A 21,925-nucleotide genomic window follows, 5' to 3' on the forward strand; every position below is an offset into this window, starting at 1 on the left:
TGCACGAAACCTCCGATCCTCACAAGATCTCCTTCTGTACTCCCCTCTTATCTCCTGTTCCCACAATCGCATACAAGATTTCTCTCGCGCATCCCCCCTACACTGGAACTTTCTACCCCAACATATCAGACTCTCACCTACCATGGAAACCTTCAAAAAGAACCTGAAGACCCACCTCTTCCGACAAGCCTACAACCAGCAGTAACCACCGATCCACCAAACCACTGCACGACCAGCTCTACCCTCAACCATCCCTTGTAGATTGTGAGCCCTCGCGGGCAGGGTCCTCTCTCATCCTGGACCAGTCGTGACTTGTATTGTTTAAGATTACTGTACTTGTATGTATTATGTATACCCCTCCTCACATGTAAAGCGCCATGGAATAAATGGCGCTATAATAATAAATAATAATAAGAAGTCACATGATAACTACTCAAACTTAAACTGTGTATAAAACTACATTTTTGCCCCCCCCCCCATGCAGGAAAACCTAAACATACTTTTAGCTTAACTCCAGCATCTATACATGATTGAAGAGAATCCCAAGGACTAGCGGTCACTGCATACTACATAACAATGTAAAGGTTTGTCAAACTGTAGATGAAAATACACAAGACAGAAAATAAATATACAATGGAGATCAATCTATATCTGCCTCCTCTCTGGTAGTCAATGACAACTGATGATACAAGGACTCTCACCAGCCTTGATAATGTTTTTTTTTTTTAGTTGTGCCTCTTGTAATAATTGTGTATTGCAGGAGCCATGAGTGACCTTGCTAATATGCAGGAATACATTGTTACATTATGTTTATGCAACAATACAAAATCACAGTACAATGCCGCAACAAGCGTTTACTGAGCATGTGATAAACACTGCAACAATAATGTCAGCTGTATGAATAGTCACTATATGGCCAATAGTTAGGTGCCCCCCCCTCTAATTACTGGATTCAGTCACTTCGGCCCTTAGCAGTGGATACATTTGATTGGGTTTCGTTGTGACGCTCACAATCCAGTATTAGTTTTGTCCTTGTAGTGAGGAGGTTCTGATCTTCTGCATTGCCTGCTGCTATTATGAAGCAAGGATGCCTTAGCAAGATTAAAAAAAAGGAAGAAATAAAAGAAAAAAGGAAAAGTTAGCAAAACATAATGAACAGAGAGAAAGGGGAAGGAGAAAGGTAGCGAGAAAAACAAGAGCAAAACAAGAGCATGTCAGAGAAAAATGAAAAGGAGAAAAGAAAGGAGAGAAGAAGAAGAAAAGAAGAAGAGAGAATAAAGGAAAATGTTACTCACCTGTCCTGGCTCCAGTGACGGGCTATGCTTCCTTTTCCTATCACCAGCTCCCTCTCTGCTAGTCCGTGCCAGGATATTAGTACTAATGTCATCACCCAACCTTGAAGGTTGTCTCTGGAAGCTCCAGACAGATATCTAGCTATTTCTTTCGCTAGTCCTATCCATCTACAATTGTTTTATGCTAAGGCTTTTTTTAGGTGTTGTCTATGCCTACAACTCTGCTGTATCAAGATCCTAGATTGCTAGCCATTGTCAACTATTCTGGGTGTTGTTCACACCATTGTCTCTGCTAAAAAGGCACCAAATTAATAACTCATCTGTGCTAAAAGATATCAGATGGCCTACACTTCTCTTCTATTGTTCTGGGTGTATCTGCACGCCTGCTGGAAGACACCAGTTTCCCTATACATCTCTGTCATTCCTGAATGATGCACACATATGGCATAGCTGCATTTACTTTTTGCAGTTTTGCTTGCCCATCTGCCGTCTTATTACCCTGCATCCGACAAGATCCACTCATCGGCCTCATCTCCTTCAGTCTGTGCTGCTCACCCTGACCTGAGGTTTTAGGGAACCCATCTCATCCGGCAAGCCCGTAACGGACAATATAAGAGAAGAGAAATGAAGGTTATAAGAAAGGGATACATCATGTTGACAAGATAGATGGGAAGAAAAGAAAAAAAGTAAAGAAGGAAATTAGCAGAAAGGAAGAAACAAAAAGGAATGAGGTTGGTGAGTAGGAGAGGAAAGAAGAGGAAGAAAGAAATTGGGAGATTTAGCAAAACAGAAGAAAGGTAGAAAAAAGGAGGAACAGTGAGAAAAGAAAGAAAGAGAAAGAAAGAGAGAGAGAAAGAAAGAAAAGAGAGGAACTTAGCAGGGAAGAAAGGAACTAAAAGGGAAGGAACATAACAAAAAGGAAGAAGACAGAAAAGAGTTAGTAGAAAATGAATTGCAAAGTGAAAAAGGAAGAGAACAAAGGTAGCACCATGCTAATTACAACAGTATTGATAGAAGGAATGATTTATGCCTGCAGTTAGTTTTCACCTGTCTCACCCACCCAATCAATACCTGAAACAAAGATAAAGGTGGAAATACTCCCAAGTGTCCAAGGCTTGTCTCTCTCTCTCTCTACCTATGCATACACAAATATCTTCTTCATAGAGGAAGAGAACTCTAGCACCACCTGTTAGGAGTAGCAATCTGAAAAGTCAATATTGACCCTTTAACAAGCCTTGCCAATCCAGACATTCTATTTCCAGCCACGTGTTTCGGGGTGTTTGACCCTCATCAGTGCAAATCACTGAGAAAGGCCTCTGCAAGTGGGGCTAAGGAATTCTAACTTTTAGCATTGCTACCCTCAATAGGTGGCACTTAAGATCTATTCTTCTTCTTCTTCTCTGACGGGGATATTTGGATACTTAGTTTCCCAGAGGAACATTGCATGGCGTATAAGTCTCCTTACACCAACTTGGCACCCTCCATAAGGAGAAACATTGTCGCTTAGTACCTTACTCAGTGATACATTGTGTTGGCTACTAATAGCGATTTTTCAAGCATTCCTTTACAAACTTGTGAGCTCAGCTTTCTTTTTCCTTGTTCCCATGAAGTAAGTAAGATGGAAGGAAATAATGAAAGGAAGAAGAAAAAAAAGCTATTATTAAAAAAGCTAGGAAGTAGATGGAACACATGATTTTTTTTTTATAAATGTAGAATCTCCTCTCGGCCCTGATTTCTCTTCCCGCAGCACTGAGCCCCCAGCCTCTGACCTTAATGGAAGCCTCATCAGCTTTTCTTCATCCTTCTGAAATGACAATCTGGTTGTTTCAATATGTTTATGGTTTGATATTGCTGGATGGATTATCCTTCGCCATAATCGGATTTGGGCTGAAGCCTTCTCTGCTCCTTATCTTGAAGCCCGTTTTCCCATTTTCAGCTCTAAGTCCTGAGTTTCCAAGCTGGTGTTTATTGCTTTGGATAAAAGACATAAAAACTGTCACTGACTCATTGCATTGTGGATGAGCAGGAGGTCAGGCTCGAACTCGCCGTCCATAGACATGACATCACATCTCGCCAGACGACGACCTCATAAATAAATCATCAGCACCACAGAGGTTAATTCTCAGATTCATTTCAGTTTCTACTAATGTTTTACCAGGATCAATCTTCACACTTGGAACATTCTATTTACAAAATGAGCAGTTGTTACAATGTAGCAGTCGCAGCTCTGACATCGTATCACTGTACTTCTAATATTAACACTTTGACGACCAACTGGCTACCAGGGGACGGATCATGGCCCTAAGTCTCAGATGGGGGGCATTTGAGGACCGGAGTAAAGATTATTTTTACTTTAGGCACTACATTCATGTAAGTCGTCAGCGCTCTATGATATTGTCATTGGATTATTATAAAACGTTATTGTTTTGATAGTTGTAGCAATCCGATTAAAGTCTGTGTCATCAAAGCAAAGCACCGCGCTCCCTCTCGCAGAGCGGAGTCTCAATTTGATTTGCATGTGGCAGAGACGAGTCTATTAATGTAATAGAGATGAATTTGTTAATTGGCGCAGCTCGTCATGATAGCACAACATGTTAGCTGTAGTTTCACGGTTCATACAATTTATAACAAACTTTGCTTAAAATAATAATACTGCTGAATATAAGAAATTGTTCAATATACAAGAGGAATATGCTTCTTTCTCCACTTATGAGCCGCTTCTTCAACCCTACAGTATATCCTGATATCATCATTAACTGTGGAAAACTATTAAAATCCCTCCTGCTAAATATGAGTTGGACCGCCAGCTCATTAAAAGATCAGATTACAGTTGACTTTTGAAGTCTATGAAGAGGAAAAGAGGGAAAAGGAGAGAGGAGCGAAGTAAGAGGAAGAGGCAGAGACAAACAGCAGTTAATGTGCTGTTTATCACATCCCAGTGCTGGATTCACAGCTACACTGCTATGTATTGCTGTACAGTGCACTATATGCTGCTGCTTTCCAGTATTACTCTCACACCAGTGTTGGATTCACTACTAAGCACTGCTGTATAATGTCCTCTGTACTGTTTCTATTTTCCAGTATTACTCTTACCCCCACTGCAGGATTCACAGCTACACTGCTAAGTACTGCTGTACAGTGCACTATATGCTGCTGCTTTCCAGTATTACTCTCACACCAGTGTTGGATTCACTACTAAGCACTGCTGTATAATGTCCTCTGTCTTGCTTCTATTTTCCAGTATTACTCTTACCCCCACTGCTGGATTCACAGCTACACTGCTAAGTACTGCTGTACAGTGCACTATATGCTGCTGCTTTCCAGTATTACTCTCACACCAGTGTTGGATTCATTTCTAAGCACTGCTGTATAATGTCCTCTGTACTGTTTCTATTTTCCAGTATTACTTGTTGTGAGTTCATTCTCCCCTCCGTCACTGAGGCCTGGTGAACTCCCTATTCTAGTGAAGGAAGGTAGTGAGCCTGATTATCAGGCACCTGGAACTAATGAAGACGATTGGCTGAGTGGAGTCACTGACTGGATTTAAGGCAGCCTACGCCCTTTCTGCCCTGCGGGTGATTTCTCTGTGGACTCTTGGACACCAGTCTGATTCCTGCTCTCCTAAAGCTAAGTTTTCTGTTTTGCCTTTTTGCATTTAAGATTTGTTTTTGTTTTTCTTGCTTTTTGGATTCTGCCACTCCCTGCTGGAGTGTGCAGTGTTCCGTTAGCTCTGTCTTCTGAAAGTACCTGAGTGCTGATTTAGTTTTTGAAGCTTAGTTGCTTCAGGGCCATTTTTATATCAGCTTGTTGGCTTTTGTCTCTGATAGGGTTTTGGCAGATTGCAGACAGCAGCCTTCCTATCCGTTCCTATCTAGGTAGTTTTTAGGCCCCGTCTTTGCTCAGCCTGTCTTTCTGTCTGTGTAAGTGTTTTCATCTTGCTTCACCGTCATTATATGTGGGGGCTGCCTATTGCTTTGGGGTCTGCTCTGGGGCAGTTAGATTTCCCCTTTCCTTCTTTAGGCCTATGTATCTCTCCGGCTGTGATCGAGGGGTCTAGGTCATCGTAGGAACCCCCCACGGCTACTGCTAGTTGTGTTGATAGGTTCAGGGGTCTGCAATCTGATAGTTGCCAACTTCTCTGGTTTTCTGGACTTAGCTAGCATTTCTGTTTTTGCCTCCTACGGTGACTCAATCATAACAATTACTCTTACCCCCACTGCTGGATTCACAGCTACACTGCTTAGTACTGCTGTACAGTGCACTATATGCTGCTGCTTTCCAGTATTACTCTCACACCAGTGTTGGATTCACTACTAAGCACTGCTGTATAATGTCCTCTGTCTTGCTTCTATTTTCCAGTATTACTCTTACCCCACTGCTGGATTCACATCTACACTTTTCAGTAATGCTGTAAAATATGTTCCACACTTTTAATACCTTTGGTGCTAAAAGTTAGAAAGTTAAATTTACTAATTGCCCCCTGCTATGGGAAAACCTACATTTCTGCTAATTTAGTGAATTTCATGTTGTGAAACTTTCACGTGACACTGTGATAACTAAGCGTACTTTCGAAAAATAGGCATGCAGAAAAAGACACCATAGTCTTTTTGTAGGAGGATGGGGGATCACTTTATAACCCTCCTTTAGTCCCCTTAGAGGGGTTGTCCACCTTTGCAGATAATGTGACTAGCAATAGACAGTCTAATACAAAGATTTTACGTGGCAAATGGTGTCAAATGAAACCCAATTGTGGGTTATGTTTTAACTGTAATATGGTACGGAAGATATATTGACGACCTCTTATTGGTATGTGGGGGGGGCTCTCAGTCAGAAGCCGTTGTTTTAATAAATTATGTCAATGTGAACAATTTCAATCTCAAATTTTATTCCTTTTTTCGATAATCGTGGTATAAATTTTTTGGATCTGAAGTTGATGGCAGACAGTGAGGAGCAGAAAGTACTTATTGCTCCATATAGAAAAGCCACAGCAAATAGCAACATATTAGCAGCGGATTCCTGTCATTCACCACACATAATACAATATCCCGTATGGGGAATTAACAAGAATTAAACACAATTGCTCAGACCCCAATACTTTTCAATATGAATGCAACAAAACATAGATTATCTGAGAGAGGATACCCTGAATGGACTTTAAGTAAAGCTAGAGCCAGGATTGGGGGCATCGGTCAAAAAACTCTTCTATATAGAAATAATAACAGGGAAAAAAAACTTTCTACATGTATCACAATTCAATGACATAGTAAATATCATTAAAAAATATATTCCAATGTTAAACCAAGAGAATAAACTCAAAAAAGTAGTCAACAGCAAAAAAAAAACCTTGTACTGTAGGATCTATATTGTTACCTGGCTTCTTTTGCAGTACTCAATCTAATTTAGATACCAGGTGGAAGAAAAACCTGACTTGTCTGGCATGTTGGCATGTAATGAAATCAGACAGATATCAGTCTCGATCCAATTCTACGGAGCAAAACATCGAAGACTTTATCAATTGTAATGATCCATTTGTAGTCTATCTCATTGTTCCATCTGCAAACTGCAATATGTCGGATGTACAACATGCCCCCGCAAAACAAGAATCAGACGCCGCCTTTTGGATGCCGTCAATCCTCAAGCTCTATTTTCCTCTGCAGTTTCAAAGCATTTTTCTGGTGTCCATAAGGGTATGTGCCCATGTTGCGGATTCCATTGCGGATTTTTCCACCCGGAATCTGCAGAATCCGCAGGTAAAATGACCCGCGTTTTACCGGCGGATTTAGTGCAGATTTCCTGTGGATTTTGTCCGGATTTGGAATAGAATGGGTGTAAAAACTCTGCGAAATCCGCACAAAGAATTGACATGCTGCGGAAAATAAACTGCTGTGTTTCCTTGCTGAATTTTCCGCAGCATGTGCACAGCGGATTTTATTTTCCACAGGATAACATGGCACTGTACATCCCTTGCGAATCTGCAGCGGATCCGCAGAGGCAAATCCGCAACGTGTGCACATACCCTAAGGGTGGTACTACCGGTTTTATATTCTGTGGTCTACAGAACGTCTATAGACCATGTAGAGGTGGAGGTCACAGAAGAAGACTCCTGAATAGAGAGTCGTTCTGGATCTTCACACTCGAAACAAGGACGTCACATGGTCGGAATCATAGGCAGGATCTCATTTTACAATATTTGTCTTTCGTGTTCTTTGCGTTATTTCTTGTGTATTGTTTCCACATTTTTTCGTTCCATCTTTCACGTTTTTGCACCTATGCTGTATTATTGCATCGTATATATTGTTTTCTTTATTGTTGTGCAGCTGTTTATTTAGTAGCTCCTAGAATATCCTCTTGATTAGATCTGCTGGAGCAATTCGCTCAGGAGACTATTTAAATCGCTTAGTACTTCCTTGCATACACCATGATTAAGATGGTAGACGAAACACGTCGGTTGGAACGCTGCACCATTTCTATGAAGCTGTCACGTGCTGTATTTACTTTCGTGGTACACCACGCTACTATTTTTCTATTTTAAATGGCTCATTTAAAGCTATATTTTAATCCAAAAGACACAGTAGTCTCTTGCTGGATCACACCTGCTTTCTCTTAGTCTACAACCACCTGCTCAGCCTCTTTCCGTGCGAATGTGGACATGGAGAAATCAGTTTACTAGGTGAGCTGACTATTTTGTACTATTTTTCACCAATCCAGGCTTGGTTAAGTTTTATCAGAGTGAGCTTGTCAGTATTTTCCGTTGACAGCCAAAAGTGCCTGTCTGTTTTTAACACCCCCCCTCCCCCACGTTGCCGCTTCGCCGAGGCAGTGCTGCTGAGTTTACAGCTTCCGGCTGATGTGGATGACGTGCTCTGAGATAGCATAGATGGAGGATGAGGAGGAGCAATCCTCGGAGTCAGTAGCACATGTGCTGTTCCCGGGTGTGACTCAGCCCCAGCCTCCGCAATGTTCACCCAGTGTGCCGTCGGGAATGCAGCGCCGCCGTCCCTGCGAACAAGTGCTTGTCCACTGTCGGCCATTAAGTGGGCAATTCCAGTAAGGCTGGGTTCACACGTAGCGGAATTCTCGCGGAAATTACTGTGAAAATTCCGGAATTCCATTCCGCGCGAAAATCGCATTTTAAATTCCCACGATTTTCCCGCGGAAAAACTAGCATTTTACAAGCGTAATTAGCTTGCAGAATTGTTAGCGTTTTCCAAGCGATCTGGAGCATCGCTTGGAGAACTGATTGACAGGTTGGTCACACTCGTCAAACATAGTGTTTGACGAGTGTGACCAACTTTTTACTATTGAGGCCGCCTATGCAGCATCAACAGTAAAAGATAGAATGTAAAAAATAATAATAAAAAAAATATATTGTTATTCTCACCTTCCGACGTCCCGCGCAGCCTTCCCGCCTCTCTCCACGCTCCCGATCCCAGTAATCCTTTGCGAGAATTACCGCGATGACGTCCGTTCTCACGGGATCGCGATGTCTCGCGGTCATTCGCGATGACGTCGCGCGAATGACCACGAGACTTTGCGATCCCGCGAGAACAGACGTCATCGCTCGCAAAGGATTACTGGGACCGGAAGCGTGGAGAGAGGCGGGAAGGCTGCGCGGGACGTCGGAAGGTGAGAATAACAATATTTTTTATTTTAAATTCTATTTTTTACAGGGATATGGTACCCAAAGCCCGGAGGACAGTCTCCGCTCCTCCGGACCGTGGGTACCATCTGCAAATGTTCTGCTTACTTTTCACATGGTGTGCACAGCCACATGCGGAAAGTAAACAGAACAATGCATTCCTATGGGTGCGGGATCGCCACGATTCCGTGAAATTAATGAGCATGCTGCGTTTTTTACCGCAAAGCGATTCCGCTTGAAGCTATGCACATAGGAAGCTATGTTTCGTGGATGGGTATATTTTTTGTGCTCCCACAGCAGCGTAGTCGCACCTACCGTATGTCTTTGGCGTCTGCCTGCACTTTTACTTCCCCGTCCCTTACTGTACGCCTTAAGCATTTTCTAATTTCTAGGTCTTTGGAAATCAAGTTTCCCTTATTAATTAAAACTGCATTTTTTTTAATCAGCCCAAAAATAATTGGTCTCCTGTAGCGGACCAAGCGGTTTTGAAAAATTTTAAGCCACCGTAATTTTATACAGAGAACGTTAAACTGTATGGATGACTAATTGAATCCAGAATTTTTTTTTGGAGGGGAGTTTTATATACCACTGTAATGTAACACTAAGCACATTAAACAGTATAGATGACAATATAGTCAATTTTTCAACCCCCCCAAGAAAAGAATGTGGTCAAGTGCAGCAGCTATATATTTAACAACTCACTGCAAAGCCCTAAGCCATGCCTAGAGACTGTAGTCTGCCATTCTCCCCGCTCCTGCAACTGTCTCTAGACTAAATGAAGAATGTATCTGATACAAATAGCAGAGCGCAGGATTAACCCTTAGAAGCACTGATAGTATGATGGTTCAGCACCAGTATCAACATTAAAGGGCTCAGATTAGTTATACTGGGCACACACAGGCCTGGATAAGTGCTCTCTCCCTGCAATCACATCTGTCCCTGAGCTGTGCAATGGCGTCAGTGAGCATGGTGCCGTCGATCCTTTTATAACCCCTGATGATGTAATACAGCCAATCATATTTAATGCCACTACCAAGATGGCTATGGCATTACAATCCAAGCACTGGACAATACTTGACGAGTGCCAAGCACATGCGGGCACCCAAATACTTGAGTGATATTTGAGTAACATCCAGCACGCTCCCTCATCCCTAATAATCAGTTCTTCATGTACTAACCTATTGCTGAGCTTTCACCAGTGATCAGCAGCCATTCCGAGCAAGAGTAGCTGCAATGTAAAGCATGAGGCAGAACAGGAGCCTGAGCCATTTCAGGAAGCAGATGTCAGACAACCTCAGTAATAATATCATCATGATGAATTGTGCAACATTACAAACTCTGCTCTGCTACATGTGTGCTGCCATAATATGGGAATCTCTTTCTCCTCTGAAGATAATGTTCTGTTACAAAATCTTGGAAAAAGGACATGAAAGGTTTCTCCATCACCCAACTTTCCATGACTCCTGCACACACAACTAATCAGATTTTTTATTCTGGGTCCAAAAAAACTGCCATGGGATGGAGGACACTATAAAAGCCTTTATTACATCTCTGACTAGGGGGTCACTCAGCTTTCCTAGATTCCTGAAAGGATAATTTACATCGTGATATCTGTGCACTTCTGCATTCGCAGATAATAAAGTAATGTTCATGACCTTGGTGAGCATTAACTGCAGCTATACTGATTGCCACCCAGCTTTCCCAAAAGTCCTTGAGACATCTTTGTTTGCGCAAAAATAATTAAGTCTATTCAGTATAAATCCATTTCTTAGAATGTTGACTGATAAATAGGCAACTACTATATGGGTAAGTACCCAGCTTTTTTTATAGCCCTAAAGGACATGTGGTGTTCAGCTACTCAGGGCTAAGTGACTGCATGCAGGTACAGTCATAGCAGCCATATTAATTACATCCCAGCTTTTCCAGAAAGCCTATTACAGTTTTACAGAGTCATTACCCAGCTTTTCTAAAACCCTGAATGATAGATATCTTCTGCTGCTATGTCACAGAACAACATAAGCGACCAGCACTGAAGTACTTTACAGCTGGAAAGCTGGGTGACTGGATGGAAAAAATCTGATGGCAGCCATATCTGAAAACCCATTGGAGGTTACCTGAGAGCCATTACCCAGCTTTTCGAGAGCTCTGAATGGCTTCTATCATCCTCAGCTCCCATAGTAGTTTGGTTCTTTTTTAATATACAGTCGAAAAGCTGGGTGAAAATGAGTTACAACGGCAGCCATTGTATTAAAGCCCAGCTTTTCCAGAACCCAAAATGTCAAATAGCATCCTCTGCACCCAGATTTAATTAGCAGGAAAGCTGGGTGGCAATGAGTTGTAGTGAATGGCAGCTAATCCAAGTAATCCAGCTTTTCCAAAACCCAGAATGGCAAATAGCATTCTGTGCACACAGAATAGTAGGAAAGCTGGGTAAAAAAACTTTTATGTGTTCTAACAGAAACCATGTTGGTTGTCACCCAACTTTCCCTGAAACAGAATTTTTGAAATGGTAATATTTTTTTGTGCTCATCTGTGTCGCCCATGGTTCCTCTCTGCTGCTGATTATTTTTTTTTCCTATTTTCTCATTCTCCATCTATAAAAAGCCTCGATACTAATGACATCAGAGAACGCGCGGCCGATCGGCTCCTGACCTCGCAGTCCCATCTTTGTCTCATTTTTGCTTCCAGTTAAAAGAGTTAGATTTCTATAAATACCAGTCTGATCTAATCAGCCGGATATGGAGGTTGTAGTGCGCGACCCCGGACATTGAGGCGGAGGCGTCCTGTAACCTGCACATTATAGAGATGCAGGAAATGTATAGGAAAATGTCACTTGTTGTCACTGACCCCTGTAAACTATGAAGTATGGATCGTGACAATCTCAGAGGAAGAGAGAACTACTGACATGGGATCGGAATGTTACTGTGTCTACTAAGGTTCCGAGAGAAGACAGGTGTAGAATTGGGTTCTGCGCAGCCCCTTAGGTTCTGCCTCTAAACTCATCACCGACTGGATCCTGTCCACACCAAAGAATTGGAGCCTCGAGCTTGTGCTTTGCTCAAATCTTTGGTGCTAATTACACCGCTGTCACTTTCTTTTATTTTTGTTTAGCAATGTTACAATCTCTTTTTATTCTTGCTGCTCCCCTGAATTTTTAAAACATTCCACGGGGTGTGGCTCATAAGCTAATAATGCTGAACAGTCTAAAGATACGCCCCCGAGGAGCCTGTGAACCACCCTGTGATGGTATGATATGCTATGTGGATATCATTTTGTGTATATTTCTATTTCACTTATTTTCATAGTGTTTTTCTTGATGCCTTGTAAGTCTACAGCCTGACTGTATCTGTCTCTTGATGACCCCCTGTAGTTCTTTAATCCCCAAAGCTCCTTTGTTCTCCTCTGGGAGGCCTGGAAACTGCCACAACCTGTTTGACTACCCCTGGACACATGGAAGGGGGTGGGGAGGACAGGAGCTGGACAAGTCAGTTCCTGTGCGGAGAAGATGGTGTAAAGACTGCACTTCAGAGAGAAGGACCCATTTTATCCTCTGGTGCTAGAGTTTTGGAATCTCGTCTCCCTGGACATTTTATCCTGTTACTGGACTGCATTCTTGTTCTGGACTATTGCATCCTCAGTGTGGTGGATTGTTTATGGACCTTCTAATTTTGCCTGTAATAAAGGTCTTGGGATTATTCAGCCATCCCTCGCTCTGTTGATTGTGTGGTATCGAAGAAGGGTCCCGTGACACACACCCAGTAATAAAAACCAAAAACTAATACTAAATAAAGTCTCTATGTCTGAAATCTTATAAAACAAAATTGGAATACTCAAGGGAGTGGACTCTTGGTCTCTGTATTCACTTTCCATAGCACACCCTGCTTGTTCAGTGTCTGGAGAAATTACCCTATAAATTTACATTCTAGGTGGTGTCATCTTTTAATACAATGGTTTTCCCAGAATTCAGTGCAGCATATCACATGGTCCAATATGAACCCCACCTCCAGAGTGAAAGGGGCGTGTCTGCTAACAAACATGCTTTATGCCTCCATTAGCCCTCTGTGTCTGTACTGTTACACACTTAACATTATGGCTGGTCCATACAATCAGGGCAACTGTTACCACCCACCTTTCGTGTCTCCCTCTTTCCTCATAGACTGTAAGCTTGCGAGCAGGGCCCTCATTCCTCTTGGTATTTGTTATAATCTACGTGATTATTGTTATGCTGTAATGTCTATTGTCTGTACAAGTCCCCTCTGAAATGTAAAGTGCTGCGGAATATGTCGGCGCTATAGAAATAAAATTTATTATTATTATTATTATTGATGGTTTCCTAACTCAACCTTCTGTGGAAAAAAAAATCAGTTGTCTGGGATTCAATAAATTATTGCAAAGCCTCATAGAAAATAAAAAGTAAGTGCACCCCACCCTATCCTTCAGCTCCACCCCCCAAAAAATGTTTAGCTTTTGTAGTAAAAAATTGAGATTTTATTAGATTTTATGGATATTTGTTCAGACATGGACACAGTCTTGGTGCATTATGGGATGGCGGCAATCTCAGGTTCTTGCAGCTATTTATAAGTGTTTATCAGTGAACACCTTGCTTACCGCTTAGAGCCGCTCGACAGCTCCATCAGAAAATGTGCCAGATAATAAATGATCCGCCATGGAGGCCACTTCTCCCAGATGCTTCACCACTTCCAATTCTATCTGTAACAACAACTGTTTACAAAATCAGCGGCCAAATCCTAAAATTATTATGAAGAAAAAAATAATGATTATTAATATTGAAATATTCAGGATGATACTTTTAACTAAAAATAACCGTAAAAGGTTTGATAGACGAACACAAAAATGGATAGATAGATAGATAATAGATAGATAGATGATAGATAGATAGATAATAGATAGATAATAGATAGATAGAGAGATAGATAGATAGATAGATAGATAATAGATAGATAGATAGATAGATAGATAGATAGATAATAGATAGATAGATGATCGATAGATAATAGATATAGATGATAGATAGATATAGATGATAGATAATAGATAGATATTAGATAATCGATAATAGATAGATAATAAATAGATAATAGATAGATAGATAATAGATAGATAATCGATAATAGATGATAGACAGATAATAGATAATAATTGATAGATAGATAGAAGATAGATAATAGATACAGTAGATAGATAGATAGATAGATAGATAGATATACTCATAGATAGATAGCCTGAACAAAAAATATGGCACCTCTAGAAAACATTGAAAATAATTTGACCTTAGGGACGTGTTAAACCGAGGTGTGTCCGGTAATTATCATTACAGGTGTCTACGAACTTGTAATGAGCCAGTTACCTATTTACAGGGTGAAAAGTAGTCATTGTGCTGTTTGTCATCTTGATAAGTACCACACTGAACATGAAGAAAGAAAGCTCAGGAGCGAGTTGGTCTTAGGAGATTAGAGAGAAAATTATGGACAGACATGTTAGAGGTCAAGGTGATAAGACATCTCCAAACATCTCCATGTTCCTGTCACTACTGTTGTGTGTATTGTCCAGAAGTGTAAAGTCTATGTGACTGTAGCCGACCTCTCTGGACGTGACCGCAAGAGGAAATCTGATAATAAAAGAGACGGATAATACAAATAATCAAAGAGCCCAGAACAACTTCCAAAGAGTTTAATGGACAACTCCAAGGTCAAGGTCGATCAGTGTCAAACAGCAACATCCGTCACTGCCTTGGCCAAAGTGGACTTCATTTTTTGCTTAAAGGGAGCCTTACTGCAAACAATATCTAAGATAAAATTAGATCAACCTTTATTGAACATTTAGCTAAAAACGAGACAAACACACAGAAAAAAAAAACATCCGTATCACCTATTATGGCCCTATTTTGGGGCCCTGATAGTAGCTACCTACCAGCGGAGGTTGGCACCCTAAACACAATCGAGATTGGTCCCCCGCTCCACGATGGCTGAACTCTAATGCTCCTAAATAGCCCTGGACTGGTGCAGCCTACAGTCACTCACTTAACCAGGAAAGGAGTGTAAAGGTGTCGCCAATGTAGGTAGTTGAATAGGAGACTATAGAAATCGTGCAAAAAACGTGCTGTAAACACAAGACATATAGTGATATGTGCAAACAAATGAGTACCTGACTATACTGTTCCCTGTGACTGAACACCTTCCTGTCAGCGGAGGTTGGCACCCTACTGGTCAGAGGAATGGCGCCCCCGCTCCACGACGGCTATCCCTTGAAGTCCCTGATATGACTAATATTGATTCAAACAAGGGTAGCAGAATAATAAATTAACAGAAGGCATAATTTGTACCAATGGTCCACTTGTAACCCATATGGTAAAAAGCACATAGATCATGTTGATAACAGTAAACTTAAAGGTACTCAAGGTTGGTAGTTGATGAAGAAAACCTCAACGCGTTTCTCCTAACCGGATCGTCAGGAGGTACATAGTCAGATGCTGTGACACAGCACGTTTTTTGCACGTTTTCTATTGTTGCCTATTCAACTACCTACAATAGGGCCATAATAGGTGACACGGCTGGTTGGTTTTTTCTGTGTGTTTGTCTTGTTTTTAGCTAAATTTTCAATAAAGGTTGATCTAATTTTATCTTAGATATTGTTTGCAGTAAGGCTCCCTGTTACGTGTTACAGAACCACTTAGCACCCAGAATATGTTGTGCAGTTATATGTATGGATAATAGGTTCTATGTGAGATGCATGTCCCTAATGCATCAGCCTTCCCCTTTTGTCCGCCCTCCCCCCACCTTTGTAATTTCCACAGTAAACATCGGCAGGCTCCGGCCACTTGCAGCTTTTGTAAAGCATGTCTGGCCTGCCGCTTTTCTATTGGCCGGCCCTCTGTATCTGTGTGATATATTCTGTGTCCTGTGAGTAAAGTGTTGTCAGACTGGAAATACATGGAGAAGCAGTGATCTTTTATATTCGCCCATGTAAGCAAGGAATTCCAGCCAGCGAGATTAATTCAGACTCCGGCCAACGCAGAGCGGACCTCCGAAAACACGGGGTGGTACTGAAAGAGGTACCCCAGCTTGGTAGACCCCGTTACACTCCCTTTAAGCAAAAATTGATCTTTTGAGCTTACGTCTCTATAAACTCTAATATAGCAAAGTGGACTTCATGGAAGACGTTGAGAAGGAAACCACAGCTGAAAGCAGATCATAAAAAAGCGAGACTGGAATTTGCCAAAATTCACATTGACTATTCTCAAAGCTTCTAGGAGAACGTCCTGTGGATGGTGGGGAGAAAAATGGAGCTTTTTGGCATCACTTCAGCTCTATGTTCACAGATGCAAAAATTAAGAAAATAAGAGAACATTGTTCGGGGATGTTTTGGATCTGCTCTGCTGCATCTGGCATCTCTTCAGGATACAATGAAATCTCAAAACTATGAAGATATTCTGGATCGAAATGTGCTGCCTAGGGTCAGAAAGATCAGACTGAGATGCAGATCATGGGTCCTCCAACAGCTAAAAGCATCCAAGAATGGCTGAAGATGAAAGCATTAGGCTATTCTGAAGAGACTTCTGTGACCCTGATCTAAATCCTACAGAACATTTGTGGAAGGATCCGAGACCTGCAGTCTGGAGAAGACACCTCCACACGTGAGACACAAGGAGCCTTCCACTCACAAGGAGCTGCCAAAATACCTGTGGACGGGGGGCAGAAGTTTCACTGAGAGGCACAGAAATAGTTTGTTTGTGGTGATTGTCTCCAAAGGTCATGTACCATAATATTAAGCTACGGGAATCAACATTTTTGTCCAAGTCATTTTGTCAGTTTCAGGTTATTTCCGTGACCATTGTGGGTTTTTCTTTCTTTAACAGAAAGTATCAACAATTTTGTCCTTGTGTGTACATAGATACAGGGGCTGACACTGACAACTTGGGGCGCCTGTGCAAGAAATATGTCTGGGCCCCCATCCCTGCCCGGCATACTGCTTATGATGAGGGCAATCTGGCCAGATTGCTCTCATTTATCACCACCCTGCAAGCAGGGGCATACATAGAGTCCACAGGGCCCCAAAGAAAAAGGTCTATTTGAACACAAACTAATAATATATATAATCTCCGTTAAGATTTAATTCTGTTGCTTCCAGGGGAACAAAACTTGTTATCAAGTAACAACTCGACTGTTGGCTATGATAGTGAATAGAACACTGCAGACGTGGCTGACACGCTAGTTGGCTCATTACAACTGTGGTTACAGTATGTGATAACTGCTGGAACCGGCAGAGCCCGACCATGTACAGGTGCTTGTCACAAAATTAGAATATCATCAAAAAGTGAATTTATTTCAGTTCTTCAATACAAAAAGTGAATCTCCTATATTCTATAGAGTCATTACACACAGAATGATCTATTTCACGGGTTTATTTCTGGTAAGTCATTATCTCAGTAAATTAGAATACTTGTAAAATCCAAAATGTTGTCCTACTGAAATGTATGATCAGTAAATGCACTCAATACTTGGTCGGGGCTCCTTTGGCATCAATTACTGCATCAATGCAGCGTGGCATGGAGACGATCAGCCTGTGGCACTGCTGAGGGGTTATGGAAGCCCAGGTTGCTTTGATAGCAGCCTTCAGCTCGTCTGCATTGTTGGGTCTGGTGTCTCTCATCTTCCTCCTGACAATACTCCATAGATTCTCTATGGGGTTAAGGTCAGGTGAGTTTGCTGCCAATCAAGCACAGTGATACTGTTGCATGCACACCAGGTATTGGTACTTTTGGCAGTGTGGACAGGGGCCAAGTCCTGCTGGAGAATGACATTTCCATCTCCGAAAAGCTTGTAGGAAGAGGGAAGCATGAAGAGCTCTAAAATGTCCTGGTAGACGGCTGCGCTGACTTTGGTCTTGATAAAACACAGTGGACCTACACCAGCAGATGACATGGCTCCCCAAACCATCACTGATGGTGGAGACTTCACACTAGACCTCCAGAAGCTTGGATTGTGGCCTCTCCACTCTTCCTCCAGACACTGGGACCTTGATTTCTCAATGAAATGCAAAATGTACTTTCATCTGAAAACAACACCTTGGACCACTTTCAAAGCTGCGGTTACCCCGGTTGCTTGTGCACCTTTTTCTACCACACTTTTTCCTTCCACTCCACTTTCCATTAATATTCGTGGATACAGCACTCTGTGAACAGCCGGCTTCTTTAGCAATGACCTTTTTGTGGCTTCCCCTCCTTGTGGAGTGTGTCAGTGACGGCCTTCTGGACATCTGTCAGGTCAGCAGTCTTCCCCATGATTGTGGAGTCTACTGAAAACAGACTAAAGGCCCCGTCTCACAGCGAGATCGCTAGCGAGATCGCTAATGCGTCACCGATTTTGTGATGCAACAGCAATCTCGCCTGCGATCTCGCTACATGTGACACGCAACAGCGACCGGCCCCCCTGCTAGATATCGCTGATCATGCAGGAATGTCCTAGGCCATTTTTTCCCGCTGGCCAGTATGCATCACTGTGTTTGATCGCTGGATCGTTGCTGTGTCGCTGAAGAGATCTGCCTGTTTGGCAGCTTACTAGCGATCATTTAGCGATGCACTAGCGATCCCTACAGGTTGTCGGGATCGCTGGTGCATCGCTAAGTGAAACGGGACCCTAAGGGACCTTAACAAAACCCTTTGCGGGTGTTTTTGTTAATTGTTCTAATTTCCTGAGATAATGACTTTTGGGTTCTCATTGGCTGTAAGCCATAATCATCAACATTAACAGAAATAAACACGTGAAATAGATCACTCTGTGTGTAATGACTCTATAGAATAGAGGAGAGTCACTTTTTATATTGAAGAACTGAAATAAATTCACTTTTTGATGATATTCTAATTTTGTGAGAAGCACTTGTATATATTATATTACATTATATGTCTGGAATTTGGTAATATGCTACAAATAAAAATATGGAATAATGTAGTAGACTGCACTATTCCATACAACATTATCCTATAAAAGATGTTCTACAGGAAGAGCCTCCAGACAGTTCTCCCTATCTATAATAATAAATGCCCTAAGCAACTTCCGGTTGTAACAACTTCCGTCCAGTTGTAACCGGTGACGTCACCGCACACCTCTTTCCATGTTAACCCTCAACACACCACTCCTCTCACCTTTCACCATCTCCACTCACTCTTTCACGCCACATACGACCCTTTCTCTCACTCCGTCTCTCATACTCACGCTGTCATCGCCGCTGATCCACAGCAAGCAAAGTGTGTGCGTAACATACATTGTGAGTATTGTCTGAAAAGTTGTGTGTATAACATACAGTCTGTGTGTAGCATGGATAGTGCTTGTATAACATATGTTAGTGTAGCATGGAGTGTATGTAACATACTGTAGAATATACTTACAAAATGAAGGGACTCGGCACACAGATTGGGTAATTCGTGAGAGCCTACCAGCCACGACAAGGTGACTTTTCTTTGATTGGACCGTACACCTAATATTCATCAAACAAGCCTCTCTGTTGTGAATTCTCTTTCTGAGCTCCCTCTGGTGGTTACTGAAGGTAGTGGAGCTGGTCAGATTGACAGAGGTGTTGCAACTTCTCTTTCTGGACTCCCTCTGGTAATTACTGGAGATAGTGGAGCTGGTCAGATTGACAGAGGTTTGCCACCTGATAATGATGATGACGATTGGAGATCTGGGGTTTCTGACTGGTGTATTTAAGACAGCTGACTTCCTTCAATCATTGTTGGTGATTTTTTCCTGTGCTTTCTGAGGTCTGATGTCTGATGTCTCCTGCTCTGTTCCTGCATGGTTCAGCTAAGTGGTCCATTTGCTAATCTTTTTGCATTTGATCTGGTTTTGTCTATCTCCGCTTTGTGCGGGTCAGCCAGCTCTGGCTGGCGCTGTGCTGAATCACCGCACATATGTTACTGCTTGTGTTAGTTTGTTCTGTCCCCTATTATATTGGTCTCTTTTTGCTTTGCTTTCAGTATATGCCAGAGTGCTGATAGAGTGGGGGTGAAGTTGTGTGACTTCAGTGTTTTTTGTGCATCAGACGTGTTGGATTTTTCAGGGTTTTTGTGTGATTGCAGACAGTGTCTTTCCTTTCCTGTCCTGTCTAGTCAGTTTGGGCCCACCGACAATATATGTTTGGGGGCTATCTATTCCTTTGGGGTCTGCTCCGGGGCAGTTTAGATTTCTCCTTTCTTGCTTTAGGCTGAGTTAGTTCTCCGGCTGTGTCGAGGCATCTAGGGCAACGTAGGTACGCTCCACGGCTACTGCTAGTTGTGTGGATAGGATCAGGGGTCTGCAATCCGCTTAGTTACCAGCCTCTCTGGTTTTCTGCTGGCTTAGTCTTGTCCTGCTATCCTCCTTGGTGACCCATTCATAGCACCTCTCCCGGACTAAAAGCTACAAATTTAAAGGGCAGGTAGAAGAAATGAGAGGATCAGGCGACATTCAAATTGCTAGTGTAGATTTTTAGGAGAAATTTGATTCCCATATAAGTAAAACAAATACTCAGTATTATACTCTGACATCGCCCCAGACTCCAGAGCAAAATAAAGAAGTAAAAAAAATGAGAAATCTCTCACCTTACCGCTCAGCTCTCCGGCTCCTCCACTCCTCGCCATCACCTGTCCGGTCCTATGTGCATCTTCTGATGGCAGTCACTGGCACTGAAATCCCTGGGCCTCTCACACAAGGACTGGGCTGACAGTCCTGATTAGTCACTGGAGCATTCACAGAACCATTGATTTCGCCGCGAGCGGCAGTGATCAAAAGATGTGCTGAGGCCCGGACAGGTGACGGTGATGGGCCAGAGAGGTGAGTGTGATTAGTAGGATTTTTTTTTTCTATTTTTTTAACATTTTTGTATCCCTTTTCGGTTCAGAAAGATTGGTCACCCTACGGCTGAATCTGTGCGTAAGCGAAAAGCAAAATATCCGCACTTTGTAAAATTTGAGTAGAATTGGAGATGAGAGGACCGATCATCGGAGGATCAAGTTCGAGTCAAATTTCGTGAAACAGATTACCCAGAGGGTAAGTGGACCCAACTTAAGGCATAATGTGATTAAAACTTGACTTTTATTGTAATTAATTAATATGGTCTAACAAATAAAGATTATAATAGCTCAGGTGGTGTTGCTGTATAGTATTTCTTTGGGACTCCTCTATGGGATATCGCTCTCGTAAAGCTAATTTGTCCTCTACCTAGATTAATGGCTAGGATAGCTGTCCTCAGGATGTTTATAAATGTCAGCTGCCAGATCACTAGAGCTGATCAAAATTCACTCATAGCCTTCCCGACATGTTTCGCCATGACAGGCTTCATCAGGGGACTGAGGCTAGACTTCAGGATTTCCTGAAATTCACAGTTTGAGATTGGATTTGCATTTGGCAAAAAAGAAAAAAAAAACTTGCTTAGTCCAGCTGAATTATCAGAGAGCAGGGTAATGTCATTTTGCGTTGCTGCGCGGCCTCCCCATAATGCACTTCAGCCACGACATCTAGTGGCGGGTAAACCACCGCCGAGCGGAATATAGTCAATCAGCGCTCGTTTGATGGTTGATTTCTATCACCAACCGGTTTGACAGACATGGAATACAATTGATAAGATTTTATCTATATTTTGGGCGTGCCAATCAATCTTTATTTTTCATGGACATATTTTCTAGGGGTCAACAGTATTTGAAAAGGCAGCCATCACATATAAAGGACATGTTTCATCATTCATTGCACGGTGGGCGATTGAATCAATATTTCGTCAAACATTACAGATAGTGTGAGTGACAACGGAGAAGAGAAGAACGTCCCCATCTATTTAAATAAAGCCAAATATGGCGAGGTCACTGTAAGGGTAATTGGAGGCTTCATCATACTTGCAAGTCACACAAAATTGATTCCTTATTAATCTAATTTTGAGCAAATATTTTACGAAGCTGGAGAATTCACATGTCAAAAGGTTCACTCTTTTCTAATTATTCATGTTA

The sequence above is a fragment of the Dendrobates tinctorius genome, unplaced genomic scaffold (assembly GCF_039654945.1).
Source record: "Dendrobates tinctorius isolate UK_male_01 unplaced genomic scaffold, ASM3965494v1 ptg000070l, whole genome shotgun sequence".
NCBI classification, from domain to species: Eukaryota; Metazoa; Chordata; class Amphibia; order Anura; family Dendrobatidae; genus Dendrobates; species Dendrobates tinctorius.